The following is a 15575-nucleotide window of genomic DNA, read 5'->3' as shown; positions in this document are numbered from 1 at the left end:
GACCGATAATATTTTGGGAAACTTTGCTGCTGATTTTCTGGTAAAATTTCCTGTCGAGATCGGCAAGGTTGGCCAATTTCGGTACTGGTTATCGGCAGCCCCTCAGGTAACAGAGGTTGTGATGCAGGGGTGATATGATGATTTACCACTTGGTTAGGATAAGGTTTCCTGTACACAGGCTGATCACGTTTACGCCCTTGAGCTACCTCGGCCTGGATAAGCTGAGCTATCAATTCTTTAATCTCCTGATCAATCTCCCCCATTTCTTGCTGTTTTCTCTGAGGGGGAATCGGCATAACTGGTGGGCGTTGTATTTGAGCCATTAGTGTTTTCATTCTCTGCTTAAATTCTGGCTAACTTTCTTGCTGATTGGCCATCAGCTGCCCCCTGAGTACCAAAGATTGTGATACGGGGGTGACATGCTGATTTACCACTTGCCGATAATCGGTTGCTGGCGTCTGTCAATAATTGGTTATTGAAACTTGCCGATATTCTAATGTTGAAACTTGCCGATAATCAACGACTGTTGGCTCCTCTTGTATTAGAGCCATTAGTGTTTTCATCATCTGCTTAAATTCTGGACAACTTTCTTACTGATTAGAATACTGGTACATCGGCTGAGAAGTTGACTGCATATTCTTTTACTATAAATCACTCACCTAGTGGGGTCCCACCGGGCGTGCCAAGAATGTCGACGCTGAAATCGGCTAGCTAAAGCCGATTCTGAATTTGATATTTACGGACGTGCCAGAACCAATATTGTGGTTCAAGTGTGAGTTGTCAACGTTAGTCTCTTTGGGAAGGTTGATTTTCAGGCGATGCAAGGATAAAGAGAACAGTAAAATTCCTCTGAATTCAAGAATTGCTTAAATTAAAAGGACTTTACAATGAATAATTTATAGTGATAATTGAGAGAATAAAAAGGGGAGAGAAATAGATATAGAAAGAAATATATAAAGAGAGGTTGAGAGAGAGAGAAATAGAACGAGATATTGAGAAAGATAGATAGAGATAGAGAATAAATAGTAAGGATGCTATTCTAGGAAAGGCTTGAGAAAGTAAATAATAAATTAAAGGATTCTGAGGGTGCTGGACCTTTATCACAGCATGCCTCTTTAATTATTGATAGAAAATTACGTAAAACAAACTCCTACACACAAACACTTTACTTGCATTACAACTCTTTCACAACTAACAATAAATTCAAAATAAACTAATCATATAGATAATCCAACTAACTATAAGTTTAAAATAAACTAATCCTAAAGATAAACATAAATATTTAACTTACATCAACTAAAAGATAAATACTAAAATTATAATCCCTATCCATTAAATAATTCAAATGCTTCAATCTCTTTTGCCTCTCAATGTAGCTTCTGTAACCTTTTTCACGTGTCAATTTATACCCAAATTGGTTGTCAATCTCTTTTGTCATGTCATTAATACAAAATTTACCCAAAAGGGTGTCAACAGGTTTTAATATATATATATATATACACACACACACACACATATAACTTCTAATTATTTAAATTCTATGAATTTACTTAATTTTCACTAATTCAATGAATAATTAGATTGAATTTTGTAAATTGATATGTGTACTTTGATGCAATGACTGATTTTATTATTATTTTTTTAATTTATTTTTTCTGAATATCAAAATTGAGCTTGTGTACTCTTATCTCTTTTCTTTGTTGGATATCCTCACCCTTTACACCGATCACTCAGTAATCTTCGCAAGGGCACAAATCCTCTGTGTAATTTTCACGCTGTCTCCTGCAGTGAGTGTTAAGTGGTCTTGGTTTGGCCATATTTTACTTCAATTAATGACACTAAGACTGTATTTGACAATTGCACCACCATTTATAAGTAATATTTCATCACCATTTATAAGTATCTTCCTCCTCAAAATAAGGTATGCACATAATGCATACTAAGTAATGTCACATATAAACTTAATTCAATTCAACATATCATTTACGTTATAATTTGAAATTAAAGTATTTTAAAAACACTTTAACATGTTAATTTAAAAAAATTATACTAAAATTAAAATCACTTGGATTAACTTTAGAAAGCAAACAAAACATTTGTTGTTTCCAAAAATAATGAAAAGAACCACATCTTTTTTCTTTTTCTTTTTTTTTTTCTTTTTTTTTTCAAATATTAAAAAAACATGCATTTAGGTAGAAATTATTTAACATATCTTTGAAATTTTTTTGGCAAAAATTAATATTAATTGCCACACTCGATCACCACCTTCATCATCAAAAGAAAAAAATTGGCAAAATTTAATATTAATTGCCGCACTCACCACCTTCACCATAAAAAAAAAGTATTCACATAGTGCTGAAAACTAATAGTCACACATAAATCTAATTCAATTTAACATATTATTTATATATTTTTTAAGTTAAATTTTATCATAAAAATTAGAACATCCAAAAAAATAGTCACATGTTAATTTAAAAAGGATGTTAAAGTGGATTATAAGGTATTTGACTGTCAACAACCTTTACTTTTTAAGTAGTGATGTTACCCTCTTACAAATGGTGATGTTACTTTTTAAACTCATGTGATGTTACTTTTTAGAGTCCTTTGATTTTACTTATAAATTGTGGTAAAATGTAACTTATAAATGGTGCTATAATTGTGAAACGCAATGATCTTACAAGTGGTGATATTATTTTTTAGACTCCTATGATGTTACTTATAAATGGTAGTAAAATATTATTTATAAATGGTGGTGTAATTGCCAAACATAATTTTAATGTCAATTAGTTGAAGTAAAACGTGACCAAACCAAAACCGCTTAACAGTCACTGCAGGATGAAAATCGCACAGCAGAGGATGTGTTAACTTCACTGCACAATTCTCCAATCTACTAACACAAGTCACATGAGACACTTTATTATATGGCCGAGCCTCATACAAATAATATGATTGTTGTACATGAAGCAAATATATATATATAGACACACATATATATATAATAAATAATAATAATAATTAATAGATGAAAATAATGTGAGCATAACTCTCATGAAAATTATGCTCATTTGAACATGGTTGGTACCACTTCAGTTTAATTAACAGTGTTAAAACAAGTTGTGATGTCGCTTCTTATAAACGATGCTACCTTAATCCAATATTTATGTGAATTAAGATTATATGTCTTGATTAATAAGGTCCATAATACCATATGGTCAATAGAAAATCACCAACTCTTTATTTGTTTGCACTTCACTTAAAATTTCAATCTTTGTGTATGTATGTATTCATTCATGCTCGAAAATAGTCTATTGTTAATGCCTTAATTGTTGGATCAACTTTCTTATAAGCTAAAAGCAAAAAAAGGGAATAGGGTTGTTTCATAATATATATATATATATATATATATATATATATATATATATATATATATATATATATATATATAAAAGTTATTTTTTCTGTAATTTAATCTAATTTTTGTTTAGTTTTATGATACACAAACAGAGGGTTAGGGTTAGTGGTAAATTATGTTGTCTTTATTTTTTGGCACCATTGATAAATTATGTCATTAAGCTCCAATTGAGAATGAAAAAAAGAAAAAAGCAATCATATTTAGATGAGAAAATACTTGTATTTATTTAATCCAAATTTGAGCATTATAAGAAAAAATTTAGAATATTTTACTGTTATGGACATGATTAAAGCTCAATATGCATGCATGGATTGATTTGGAAAAAAAATTGTCTATTGATTTGATAGGTATAAATTATAAATGACAAGATATATGTGAATATGGAGCTATTCGAAAGTATAGTTGAAGAATGGTTATTCAATAAAATATGTCTTCTATTTTTATAATCTAACATAACATTTGTATTTTAACAATTGTTGATAAGATGTCCTCCAAATTTTTATGTAAAATCACTTTTGTAGTTGAACAATTGTCACAGTAAAATGTTTCCGTATTTCTAATTAGCATAATATCCAATTTTAGTGGCCAATTTGTTATTAAGTTGAAATTCATTAACTTATTCAAATGTAGTTTATTAATTATTTAAACTAGGAAAAATAACGTTTATGAACAAGATAAAAAAAAAAAAATAACGTTTATAAAAAAAAAAAAAAAAAAAAAAAAAAGAGCATGAAAATTCATTAACTTCATTACTTAACTGGTGAAAAGAGTGCCATTTTTCAAGTAATTGTAATTAAATATCAACCTTATTGTGCTATGTGTATTGGTGACCGCAGGTAAATACAAGATTCTCTTTTTACTAATATATGGAAATTCTTCTGAAATCAACTTTATATATATATATATATATATATATATATATATATATATATATATATACTGTAAAAGGCACGTGCGATGGATGTGCTGAATGTTTTTTAATTTATATAATTTATATTTTCATATATTTTTTAATTGTTTATAGTTTTATAAATAAAAAAAAATAGATAAAACATTTTCAGATCCAGAATGTCCTAGAGTGTAATAATTGTCGCCGGAAAAGAAGGCAAAATAAAAAATATAAAGGGTTGATGATTATGCAAAACAACAAATTGAAAATAAAATTCTATAATTTATAAAACATTCATAAATAAATACTATATACAAATTCTATATATTATAAAATCCAAAAGGGTACCAACAATTTTTAGATTGTAATAATTGTCACCTCAAAAGAAACAAAATATATTAGAAAATCCAAAACTTTAAAGTAATTAGAATCATAATATATATTAATTGCTCTCATGTTTTAATAAATATTTTATTAGGTAATAATTTTTAGAGTTTCTATAATTTGAAATATATTGATAATTTATAATTTGAATTAAACTCTTTAAATAAAATTTTAAGAATTTTATTAGGTAATTTGTAATTTGAATTAAACTCTTTAAATAATTTTTAGGTAATTTTTTTTTATAAAAACTTTTTTTTTATATTAAAAAAATTTAGTACTACACTTGATCTTAGCCAAAAGTAGGGGTGCAACTTGGGTTGGAAAACCCGAACCCAACCCGAGCCCAGCTCGATTTTTCGATGGCTTGGGCAATTATTTTTACAATTAGGGTTGGGCTTGGATTAAAAATTCTCAACCCGAATTTAATTAGGATTGGGCTTGGGTTGAAGTGCAAGCAGCCCGAGTCAACCCGAACTCGAATTATAATATTATTTTCATATATATTTTTACTTTAAAATGCATTATATATAATATTTAAACTATGATTACCTTTTTTTTTTTTTTTCCTTTTCAACTTCCTTATTAAATCTTAACTTATTGTATATTAACATTTAGGAAACTTAATTTTTTAAAAATTTGTTTGTAATTTATTAAAAATCTACAAATATCTTTGAATTTTTTCTTATTTAAGAGTAATTTAATCTAAAACTAATTCAAGATCATATTAAATTTTCAGTGGGAAGATTAGCCATATGAGTAACCTGAATTAACCTAAAGTTTTAACATGAAATCTAAACCCGAGTTGTAAGCCCGAATTTAAAAGTAGAAGAATAGATTGGGCTCGGGTTGAGTAGTTAGTGTTGAAGATAGGGTTAAGGTTGGGCTTGGGTTTAGCATTTCATATGGTGGGTTGGGCTCAAGTTAAACGTCAAACCCGCCCAACCCGCCCGAGTTGCAGCCCTAACCAAAAGGCCAAGAAAGATTAGCCAAAAGGTCGAGAAAGGTTAAATTTAGTACTACAATTGATCTTAGCCAAAATGTCGAGAAAAGTTAGCCAAAAGGCTGAGAAAGGTGTGACTAATATTTCTTTAGATTTATAGTTTTATAAGAGGCTTCTATGTAATCCTTTATAACTCAAAACCAATGTGGGACAAGAAAAATGAATTTTATTAGGTACACTTTGATTTGGAGGGTATACCAAAACTTGGTAGTAGTGCAACGCCAAGGAAATGCTAGGATCACTAAAGTAGTAACCTACTCTAGTTGACCAGACTCAAAATATTTTAGTACTATACTTGATCTTAGCTAAAAGGTCGAGAAAGGTTAGCCAAAAGGCCGAGAAAGTAGTACTATACTTGATCTTAGCCAAAAGACCAACAAAGGTTAGTCAAAAGGTTGACCCAAAAAAATTTAGTACTACACTTGATCTTAACCAAAATGCCGAGAAAGGTTAGCCAAAAGGCCGATAAAGGTGTGATTATTATTTCTTTAGGTCTATTGTTTTATAAAAGGCTTCTATGTAATCATTTTTACTTAAAACCAATGTAGGACAAGAAAAATGAATTTTATTAGGTAATTTGTAATTTTAATTAAACTCTTTAAATAATTTTTAGGTAATTTTTTGTTTATAAAAACTCTTTTTTTATATTAATAAATAAATACTGAAATACTGGGACAAGAAAAATTAATTTTATTAGGTAATTTTTAATTTGAATTAAACTCTTTAAATTAATTTTTATGAATTTTATTAGATAATTTGTAATTTGAATTAGACTCTTTAAATAATTTGAAAGGTTAGGCAAAAGGCCGAAAAAGTAAGACTACACTTGATCTTAGCCAAAAGGCCGAGAAAGGTTAGTCAAAAGGCTATGAAAGGTTAGCCAAAAGGCCGAGAAAGGTGTTATTATTATTTTTTTAGGTCTATAATTTTATAAGATGGCTTCCATTTAATCCTTTATAACTCAAAACCGACGTGGGACAAGAAAAATGAATTTTATTAGGTAATTTGTAATTTGAATTAAACTCTTTTAATTAATTTTTATGCTGTTTAAATTAATATTTATGAATTTTATTAGGTAATTTGAAATATATTTCGTGTTAGGGTTTTAATAAATATTTTATTTGAATTTTATTAGGTAATAATTTTTAGAGTTTCTATAATTTGAAATATATTTCGTGTTTGAGTTTTAATAAATATTTTATTTGAATTTTATTAGGTAATAATTTTTAGAGTTTCTATAATTTGTGTTAGAGTTAAAATATATTTTGTGTTAGAGCATAATAGAAACTCTTTTAAAATCTCTTTCTATATTAATTAATAAATATTTTTTTTATATTAATAATTCTTGTTTAATTAGATTTTTTTTTATTAAAAAATCATAATAAATAGATAAATGTTAGAGTTTTATAGAAACTTTTTTAAAACCTTTTTTTATATCAATTAATAAATAATTTTTATATTAATAATCCTTGTCAAATTAGATTTCATTTTATTAAAAAATTCATAATAAATAGATAAATAGGTAATTTGTGTTAGAATAATTTTTAGACTTTTATGTTAGAGTTTTAATAAATATTTTATTAGGTAATAATTTTTATATTTTATTTGAATTTTATTAGGTAATAATAAGGCCGAGAAATTAGTACTATACTTGATCTTAGTATCTAGCTCCTCTGGACCATCCACAAAGGATTGCATTCTGCTTGCAACCTATGAGGCACATGAGACTCTTCCTCAGAGTGCTGATTTTCCTGCTGATGTGTTTACATCATGCGTTACGACACCCATCCAGATGGCATTAAGATGGTGACTTGTATTATTTTGTTATTGTCTATTTTTATTATTACTCTTAATGCTTCTTTATTTTTTGGAATATCTGCTAACTTCTAGCGAGACTTATAACTATGGCTATTATGTTCCTTGTCTATGATAGTTCATCTCAACATTTTAATATGTTTCATAACCTTTTCTTTTAGCTCTATTTTAATTTTTATAGTTCTTAATTTATTTAATTTCATTTGTTATATTTTTCTGAGATTAACATCATTTTTTGGACTTTGGGTTAATTGAATTGCTTAGAGAATGCTTGTGTTGCTGCTGTTCAATGAGGACCTGTATTGTCATGATTTTAAAGTTTATATTGTCACATGTTTAAAGTGTTTGCATATATGAAGCATTTGTGGTCCTTAGTCGGCTTATTTTAGAAAAATGACATAGCGAAAAGGCCGAGAAAGGTTAGTGAAAAAGCCGAAAAAGTAGTACCACACTTGATCATAGCCAAAAGGTTGAGAAAATAGTACTACACTTGATTTTAGTCAAAAAGACTAAGAAATGTTAGCTAAAAGGCCGACCCAAAAAAATTTAGTATTACACTTGATCTTTAGCAAAAGACCGAGAAATGTTAGCTAAAAGGTCGAGAAAGGTATGACTATTATTTCTTTAGGTCTATAGTTTTATAAGAGGCTTTCATGTAATCCTTTTTACTTAAAACCAATGTGGAATAAGAAAAATAAATTTTATTAGATAATTTGTAATTTGAATTAAACTCTTTAAATTAATTTTTATAAATTTTATTAGGTAATTTGTAATTTGAATTAAACTGTTTAAATAGTTTTTAGGTAATTTTTTGTTTATAAAAACTCTTTTTTTATATCAATAAATAAATACTGAAAGACTGAAACTCTTTTTTTATATCAATTAATAAATAATTTTTATATTAATAATACTTGTCAAATTAGATTTTATTTTATTAAAAAACTTATAATAAATAGATAAATCGGTAATTTGTGTTAGAATAATTTTTAGAGTTTTATGTTAGAGTTTTAATAAATATTTAATTTGAATTTTATTAGGTAATAAATTTTAGAGTTTATTTGAATTTTATTAGGTAATAATAAGGCCGAGAAAATAGTACTACACTTGATCTTAGCCAAAAGGTCGAGAAAGGTTAGCTAGATGGTCGACCCCAAAAAAATTAGTACTTTACTTGATCTTAGCCAAAAGGCTGACTCCAAAAAAATTAGTACTTCACTTGATTTTAGTCAAAAGGCCGAGAAAGGTTAGCCAAAAGGCCGAAGTAGTACTATACTTAATCTTAGCCAAAAGACCAAGAAAGATTAGCCAAAAGGCTGACCCAAAAAAATTTAATACTATACTTGATCTTATCCAAAAGGTCGAGAAAGGTTAGCCAAAAGGTTGAGAAAAGTGTGATTATTATTTCTTTAGGTCTATCGTTTTATAAAAGGCTTCAATGTATTCCTTTTTACTTAAAACCAATGTGGGACAAGAAAAATGAAAAAACTCATTTTTTATATTAATAAATAAATACTGAAACACTAAACTCTTTACAATAATGGTATAGATATAGATATAGATATAAATATAGAAAACACTGAAACTCTTTGCACATTTAATAATGGTATATATATATATATATATATATATATATATATATATATATATATATATATATTCTAGTTGAACTATAAAAACCTAAAAATAATTCACTAATTCTAATTGAACTACAAAAACCTAAAAAAAATCACTAATTCTATCCTTCCGTGCCCCTCAAATAAATATATATATTTTTCCATCCAAATGGTCTGCAAAATTAATATATATATATTTTTCCTCATATATATATATATATATATATATATATATATATATATATATATATATATGTATGAACTTTTATCTGAACTTAACACACACACATATATATATACACGCACACAATTAATTCTAATTGAACTAAAAAAATTTAAATATTTAAATTCTATAAATTTTATTTAATTTTCACTAATTCAATTAATAATTTTAATTTGAAAATTGCTATATGTATTTTTATTCAATCACTAAATTTTTTCACCTTAAATATCACAATTTGAATTTGAGTTTACTAAATTTAAACAAAATTTGATAAATATTTATTTAATAGAGCTAAAATAAACAAATTTGATAAATATTTATTTAATAGAGCTAAAATAAACATATTTATACCAGTAAGTTAATTGAATAGTTTTGGAAAAATCTTATTGGAAGATCTATTTATAAATTAATCTTTCTTCAAGTTCTACATGCGCATACATGCGCTCCTGAGAGTGAATCCTATTGCATTCATTCCTTTTGGCGCACTCTAACGTGTGAAACTAACATTAGTATAAAAAAAATATAACGTTAGAACCATTTTTTATAAAACAACGGTATACTTGAATCTATCTTCTATTTTGTCGGATGTTCTTCATTTATTAATTTCTTCCAATACATCACTAACTGTAATACTAAGTTAAATAAAAAAATAGAAAGAAAGAAAGAATTGTACCATTTCACAAATGTAATTTGTTATTTCACTTCACAGAAATGTCATCTAATAACAAGATCACATGAGATACTTTATTATATTGGAAAACCTCATGCAAATAATATGTTTGGTGTATATGTAAAAAAAACTATGACCACAACCATCATAAAAAAAATGCTTATTTGAACATGGTTGTCAATACAAGTTTTAATCTTGCTTCTTATAAGTAATGCTGTTGCTACCTTTATCCAATATTTATGTCAAATAGTTTTGATAATTAATGTTATTTGTCTTAATTAATAAGGTCCCTAAAATGGGTGTGCTAGAAATATCCTATGACCAATAGAATATCACCAATCCTTTATTTGTTTGCAATCCACTTTAAATTTCAGTTAATGTTCTGGTCAGTATAAATAGAAATTAGTCTGTTGTGAATTCATTACTTAATCATTGGGTGATTTTCTTGTAAGCAAAAAAGGAATAGTGTTGTTTCATAATTTTTCGTTATTTATTTATTTATTTCTGTTTTTTCTTCTTCCTGTCATTTAATTTATTTTTTGTTTCACTATAGTGATATCCTACCATATGATTGGGGTCAATGATAAATCATGTGGTCGAAAACCTTGATCTATCTCTGGTTTTGAGATTGTGATGAATCGAAACCCATGCCACAAATGTTCAGGGACGTGGTATTGGTACCACAGCACATGGGACCAATTATTCATTTTTTCACTTTTTAGTTTCTCCAATACATTACTAATTACAAGTTATGTAGAAATAAAAAACAATTGTATAGACAAAACATTTCAGAAATGTAATTCAATCTACTAACAAAATCGCCTATACTACTTTATTATATGATTGAACTTCATAAGAATAATATGTTCGGTGTGTATTTAGAAAAAAAATTGTTGTTACAACTGGCAAATTTTTTTTGCTCATTTAAACATGTCCATACCATTTCAACTTAATTAATACTTGTCTTGTAATGTATCTTAGTATTTAATAAGCATACCTTTAATTCAATATTTTTTATAACATGCTTTTGGTAATTAAGATAAGATTGGCAGATATGATACTAGTCCAGTGAAAGAACGTGTATCGTTTGAAGCCTTTGACTCGTGTTTGAAACTCACTAGCATTATTTTCTTTGTCTCTTTAATCTCTAACTTCCTAACCCCGGAGGTCAATAATATAGACTTGCTAGAACTCAAAGGTGGTTTACTTATGAGCTAGAGTTGGACAAATTTATCCCTATCACCATTTGACCAATAGACCAACACAATTCTTTATTTTTTTGCATTTCACATTCAATTTCAGTCATGCATTCATTCATGCTATATATTGCTAAGGTCGTTATTAAGCTGACACATTGCAACAAAGGGGGCAATTTGCAAATTTTGAAAGCACAATGAGATTATTTGGTGACAAAAATGAACCCCCTTCTTAAAATTATAGAAGTTTTAGTGTAATTTGGTCATTAATTATAAGTCTAGCCCAAATACACAATTTTAGCCCAAGTTCAGATACATCTTTCATAGGCCGAATTAGGTTTTAATTTTTGGAAGTCCATTTAATTTAGTCGCCCATTGGCCCAGGTGGGAGTTTCATTTCAGCTATTGAATTAATTGTACAACACGTTAAAAGGGTTAATATAAACCCTAAACCATCTCTGCCGCAGGAAAGCCATAAACCACGCCTCTGCGACGCCAATTTTAAGCCAATTTCTTAGCAACTTCAAATTCGTTTATTTTAATAATTCAGTTCAAAATAAAAAGTAACAGTAATTAAATAGGTGTATATATATATTTTTTTGCTCTCTTTTTGCTTTTGCTTTGCCATATTTTTTTTTGCCAGGTATTTAGAAGATTTTGTTTACTAATAGGAAATTTTATTGAACTAACTTTTATATATTTATATTTAACTTCTAATTGAACTACAAAAAATCTCCACACACACCTATATTGGTTAAGTGTGGAAACTCCCTCTCAAAAAATTGATTTGGTGCAAATAATTCTTAAATTTTAAAGTCAAATTATCCTTATTTATATAGTAGTATTATTTAAAAAAAGATCATTTTTGTGAAAGGATAGAAAAGACATAAAAATTAAATGACCTGTAATCGGTCTTTGTTCAAAAACACATTGATGAACAACGATTACGACAATATTGGTTTTCGATTTTCTCGTCCAGCCGGCGAAGCTCCTCAGCCAATTGGGTTGAGAGTTTAATAGGTGGTGGTTCGAAGTCCATGTATATTGTAATTATAAGAAATTTCTTAATTCTTATTTTCATAATTAATAGATTTATATAATAAAAAATTATATCTATAATTTCTTTGAAAATTGTATTTTTCATTCGGCAATGAAAATTGTATTCTTAACCCCGGCAATAAGGTCATTGATGACGTGGTCTATCTACCGGATGGGCATGATGCCTTTATCATGGAAGCTTCAAAATTTGAGCTTTTGAAGGAGGTTGACAGACTCAAAGGGCTGCTCAAGGCAAAAGACGATGAACTTCAGGATGCGCTCAAGAGGCTCAACCAGCCATCCCTCATGAAGAATGAAATTGCTTTATTGCGGGACATTCTTACAAGATTGGACACTGCTGTACCATCCCCCACCACAAGGACACTCCGGTGCAGGAACAGATCTCAGGAGGTGAGCTCCACGCGCCGTCAGCTGCAATTGTTGGGATCCAAGGTACATCTAATCCAAGTTTGAATTCAAAAGTTGATATGTCACTTCCCTCCCCCTATTTTGTGGCTTTTCCTGCAACTAATCCAGTACACATAGACCTAGATAGACCCAGTCCTAACCCAACTAGCAGCGACTCCTTTTCCTTCCCAACTAACCATGTTGACCCACCCATAACTACTGGCTTGACCCCTACAGTACTGCAGCATAATATCCCACTTATAACTTCTAGTCAGGTCCTCACAAGCCATTATTCTATTTCTTCATCTAACCCTACCACACCCATTCACCCAAACCCCACACCTAACCCAACGGAAGCCACACCTGTGTGCACCATAGGGCAGAATGAGTCCCACGAAAATACAAACTGTAGCTGGTCGTCTATTGCTCAAGGTCCCCATGATAATTGGACATTCGAATTCTTTAAACCCTCCCTCCACAATGACAACCTTCTGGTTGAGCCACCAGACGACATTGATCTAGAAGGGGAAAAATATTGGATGAACTGCATTTTGGGATTCTTTCACAAGAGATTGCCTTTCAAACTGGTATCACGTATTGCTTATAAGCTGTGGAAGAGCAAATGGCTGCAAAAGGTAATTGCAAGCAAGGATGGCACATATGTTTTCAGGTTTAATTCAGTGGATAAATGCAGGGAGATTATCGCGGGTAGGCAGTGGGTATTTGCAGGTAACCCAATCACACTTAGACTTTGGCTAAAGGATACTCCCCCGCCCCATAAAGAGAAATGCAATTCTCTCTCCATTTGGGTAAGATTCTTCAATGTTCCTCTGAACCTTTGGTCCCCAAAGGGGCTCAGTTATATTGCAAGTGCCATTGGGAAACGCCTTTTTGCTGATGCAAACACTCAGGAAATGGATAGGATTGACTATGCAATGGTGTGTGTTGAAATCAACCCACAATCCTCACTCCCAAGTTCATTCCCTGTTAAAACAAAAGGCAACAAATATGAGACTATGAACGTGCAATACCCTTGGAAGCCTCTGATATGCACAGGATGCAGCACTTTTGGTCACACTTTGGATCAATGTGTTGGGTCTGGTGATGACATACATGAGACTGATGATGAAACAGGGGTGTGCTCTCAAGAGGTTGATGGGTGGAAGTTGGTCACAAGGAAGAATGCTCGTAATAACACACAATGCCACCCCATCCCTAACCCTTTCCCTCACCCTTCAAGCTACAGGTCAGCTGGAGAGGCCATATCATCTATCCCCCCTGAGCAATCTCCATCTAACCAATTACCCCTCATACCATGATTGGATAGCAATGCCATTACTGTGGACACAGAAGTGACCTCAACACCTACCTTGCCATTACTGAATAAGCACAATAGCACCATTCCAGAGCCCAACCAAGTTTCATCTCCCCCAAACTCTAACATGTTTAAGGCCCTGAACCTTGTTGTTGACTTATCCCCCCATATGTTGACCTTATCCAATGAGGGTGCCTCCTCCCTTCTACCAGTACCTGTTTCAAATCCATTTGATGCCCTAAATTCTATTACTTGTGATGGTGAGCTTGGTAACATAGAAGGTAATACTGAGCTCTCGGAAGAGGAAGACTCTACCACAGTGGGGAATTATGATCCTGCATTTTCACCAATCTTGAATAAGGCACTCAAGCCTAGTGTAACTACACAAAAAACATACCAAAAATAATAATAAAATATATAAAAAGTCCCTCTACAATTTGTTAAAAAAACATAAAAAAAATTCAATGGCCTCATTGAGCCTTAAAACTATTCTATCATGTCCCAACGCAAAATACGAATATTACATGACATTCTCAAAATGATTACATTTACAAAATATTAGAGTTTTAATATAAAAGATAATAAAATAAAATAGGTCTCCAATCTCATCTAAACTTGTGGTGGATCGTCGTCCGCTACTTCGCTTCCGTATCTCAAAAAATGTTAATAATAAAGAGGTGAGCATAAGCTCTGTAGGAAGTGTCTAAGACACACTTCTTATGACCCCGTGAATCCACGTATAAAATAGAAAATAAGAGAACGGGATCATACCATACCGGGAATGTATACCATAACCACAATATCCAATATAAACACATATGCCATTCAAGTCACAAACACGCCATGTATGCCAATGAAGTGCAATGCCATGCTCATGCCACTCCCCATTTCCGAAACATTTCCGTTTCAACATCTAAACCGTTAGTGTAATCCGACCCAAGGCACCTCCAAGGCATAACGAGGGAGGGGTTGGCTAGTTTTTTCCCCCACGAAATGGCACCTCTATAGCGTCGTTTGGGTAGTTCAACCACATTAGAGTCTTTCTCTAATCCCCCTCTAGATCACACTAACACTACGAACCACTAGGCGCTTCCTAGGCGTCCGAGTTTTCGCAAACGCTTTTAGAAAAAGTTTTCCAAAAAATTTAATTTCCTTTGTTTTAAAAACACTTTTCCCATTTATTTTCCCAATGGATGCAAGAATTCTCCATATTTCAAATCATCAATTCAACAATAAAATTTTCATACATACTATCCAACATAATTTTTCCAAAACACATAACTCATGCTTTCAATCAACATCAATTTGACAAGGTAAACATCTAAAACATAAATTTAACTTCACATAAGTATATATATAATCACTACCCAACAAGTAACAAGTAGTTATGTGTTCCATAACCGACATTTAAACTAGTTTTGCAAGAGATTATACAAATTGAGCATGTTTAACATCAAATTAAATAAGAAAACTCACAAAAGCACAAGAATTTTATGTATTAGAACACCCCTACCTTGAAAAAAAGAATTTTCCTCACTAAATCATCAAAGCCTCAAGCTCCCGGCCTCCTCTGCAACCTCACGGCTATTCTCTGCAACTCTCATCTCTATGT

General features: G+C 30.2%; 1 non-coding gene across 1 annotated transcript; it reads right to left on the bottom strand.

The window, feature by feature from the left end:
• Positions 1 to 5872: 5872 nt before the first annotated feature.
• Positions 5873 to 6070, bottom strand: LOC132282431 (U2 spliceosomal RNA). Its single transcript, XR_009471769.1, has one exon. It is a non-coding gene; the product is annotated as a U2 spliceosomal RNA (small nuclear RNA).
• Between the last annotated feature and the right edge of the window lie 9505 nt (positions 6071 to 15575).

This window comes from Cornus florida, unplaced genomic scaffold, assembly GCF_030987335.1.
Source record: "Cornus florida cultivar Cherokee Brave unplaced genomic scaffold, ASM3098733v1 CherokeeBrave_3.0.0_Hap2_Chr01, whole genome shotgun sequence".
Taxonomy (NCBI): Eukaryota; Viridiplantae; Streptophyta; class Magnoliopsida; order Cornales; family Cornaceae; genus Cornus; species Cornus florida.
Note: the sequence above shows the minus strand (reverse complement) of the source record. Positions and strands in the feature narration are given on the sequence as shown.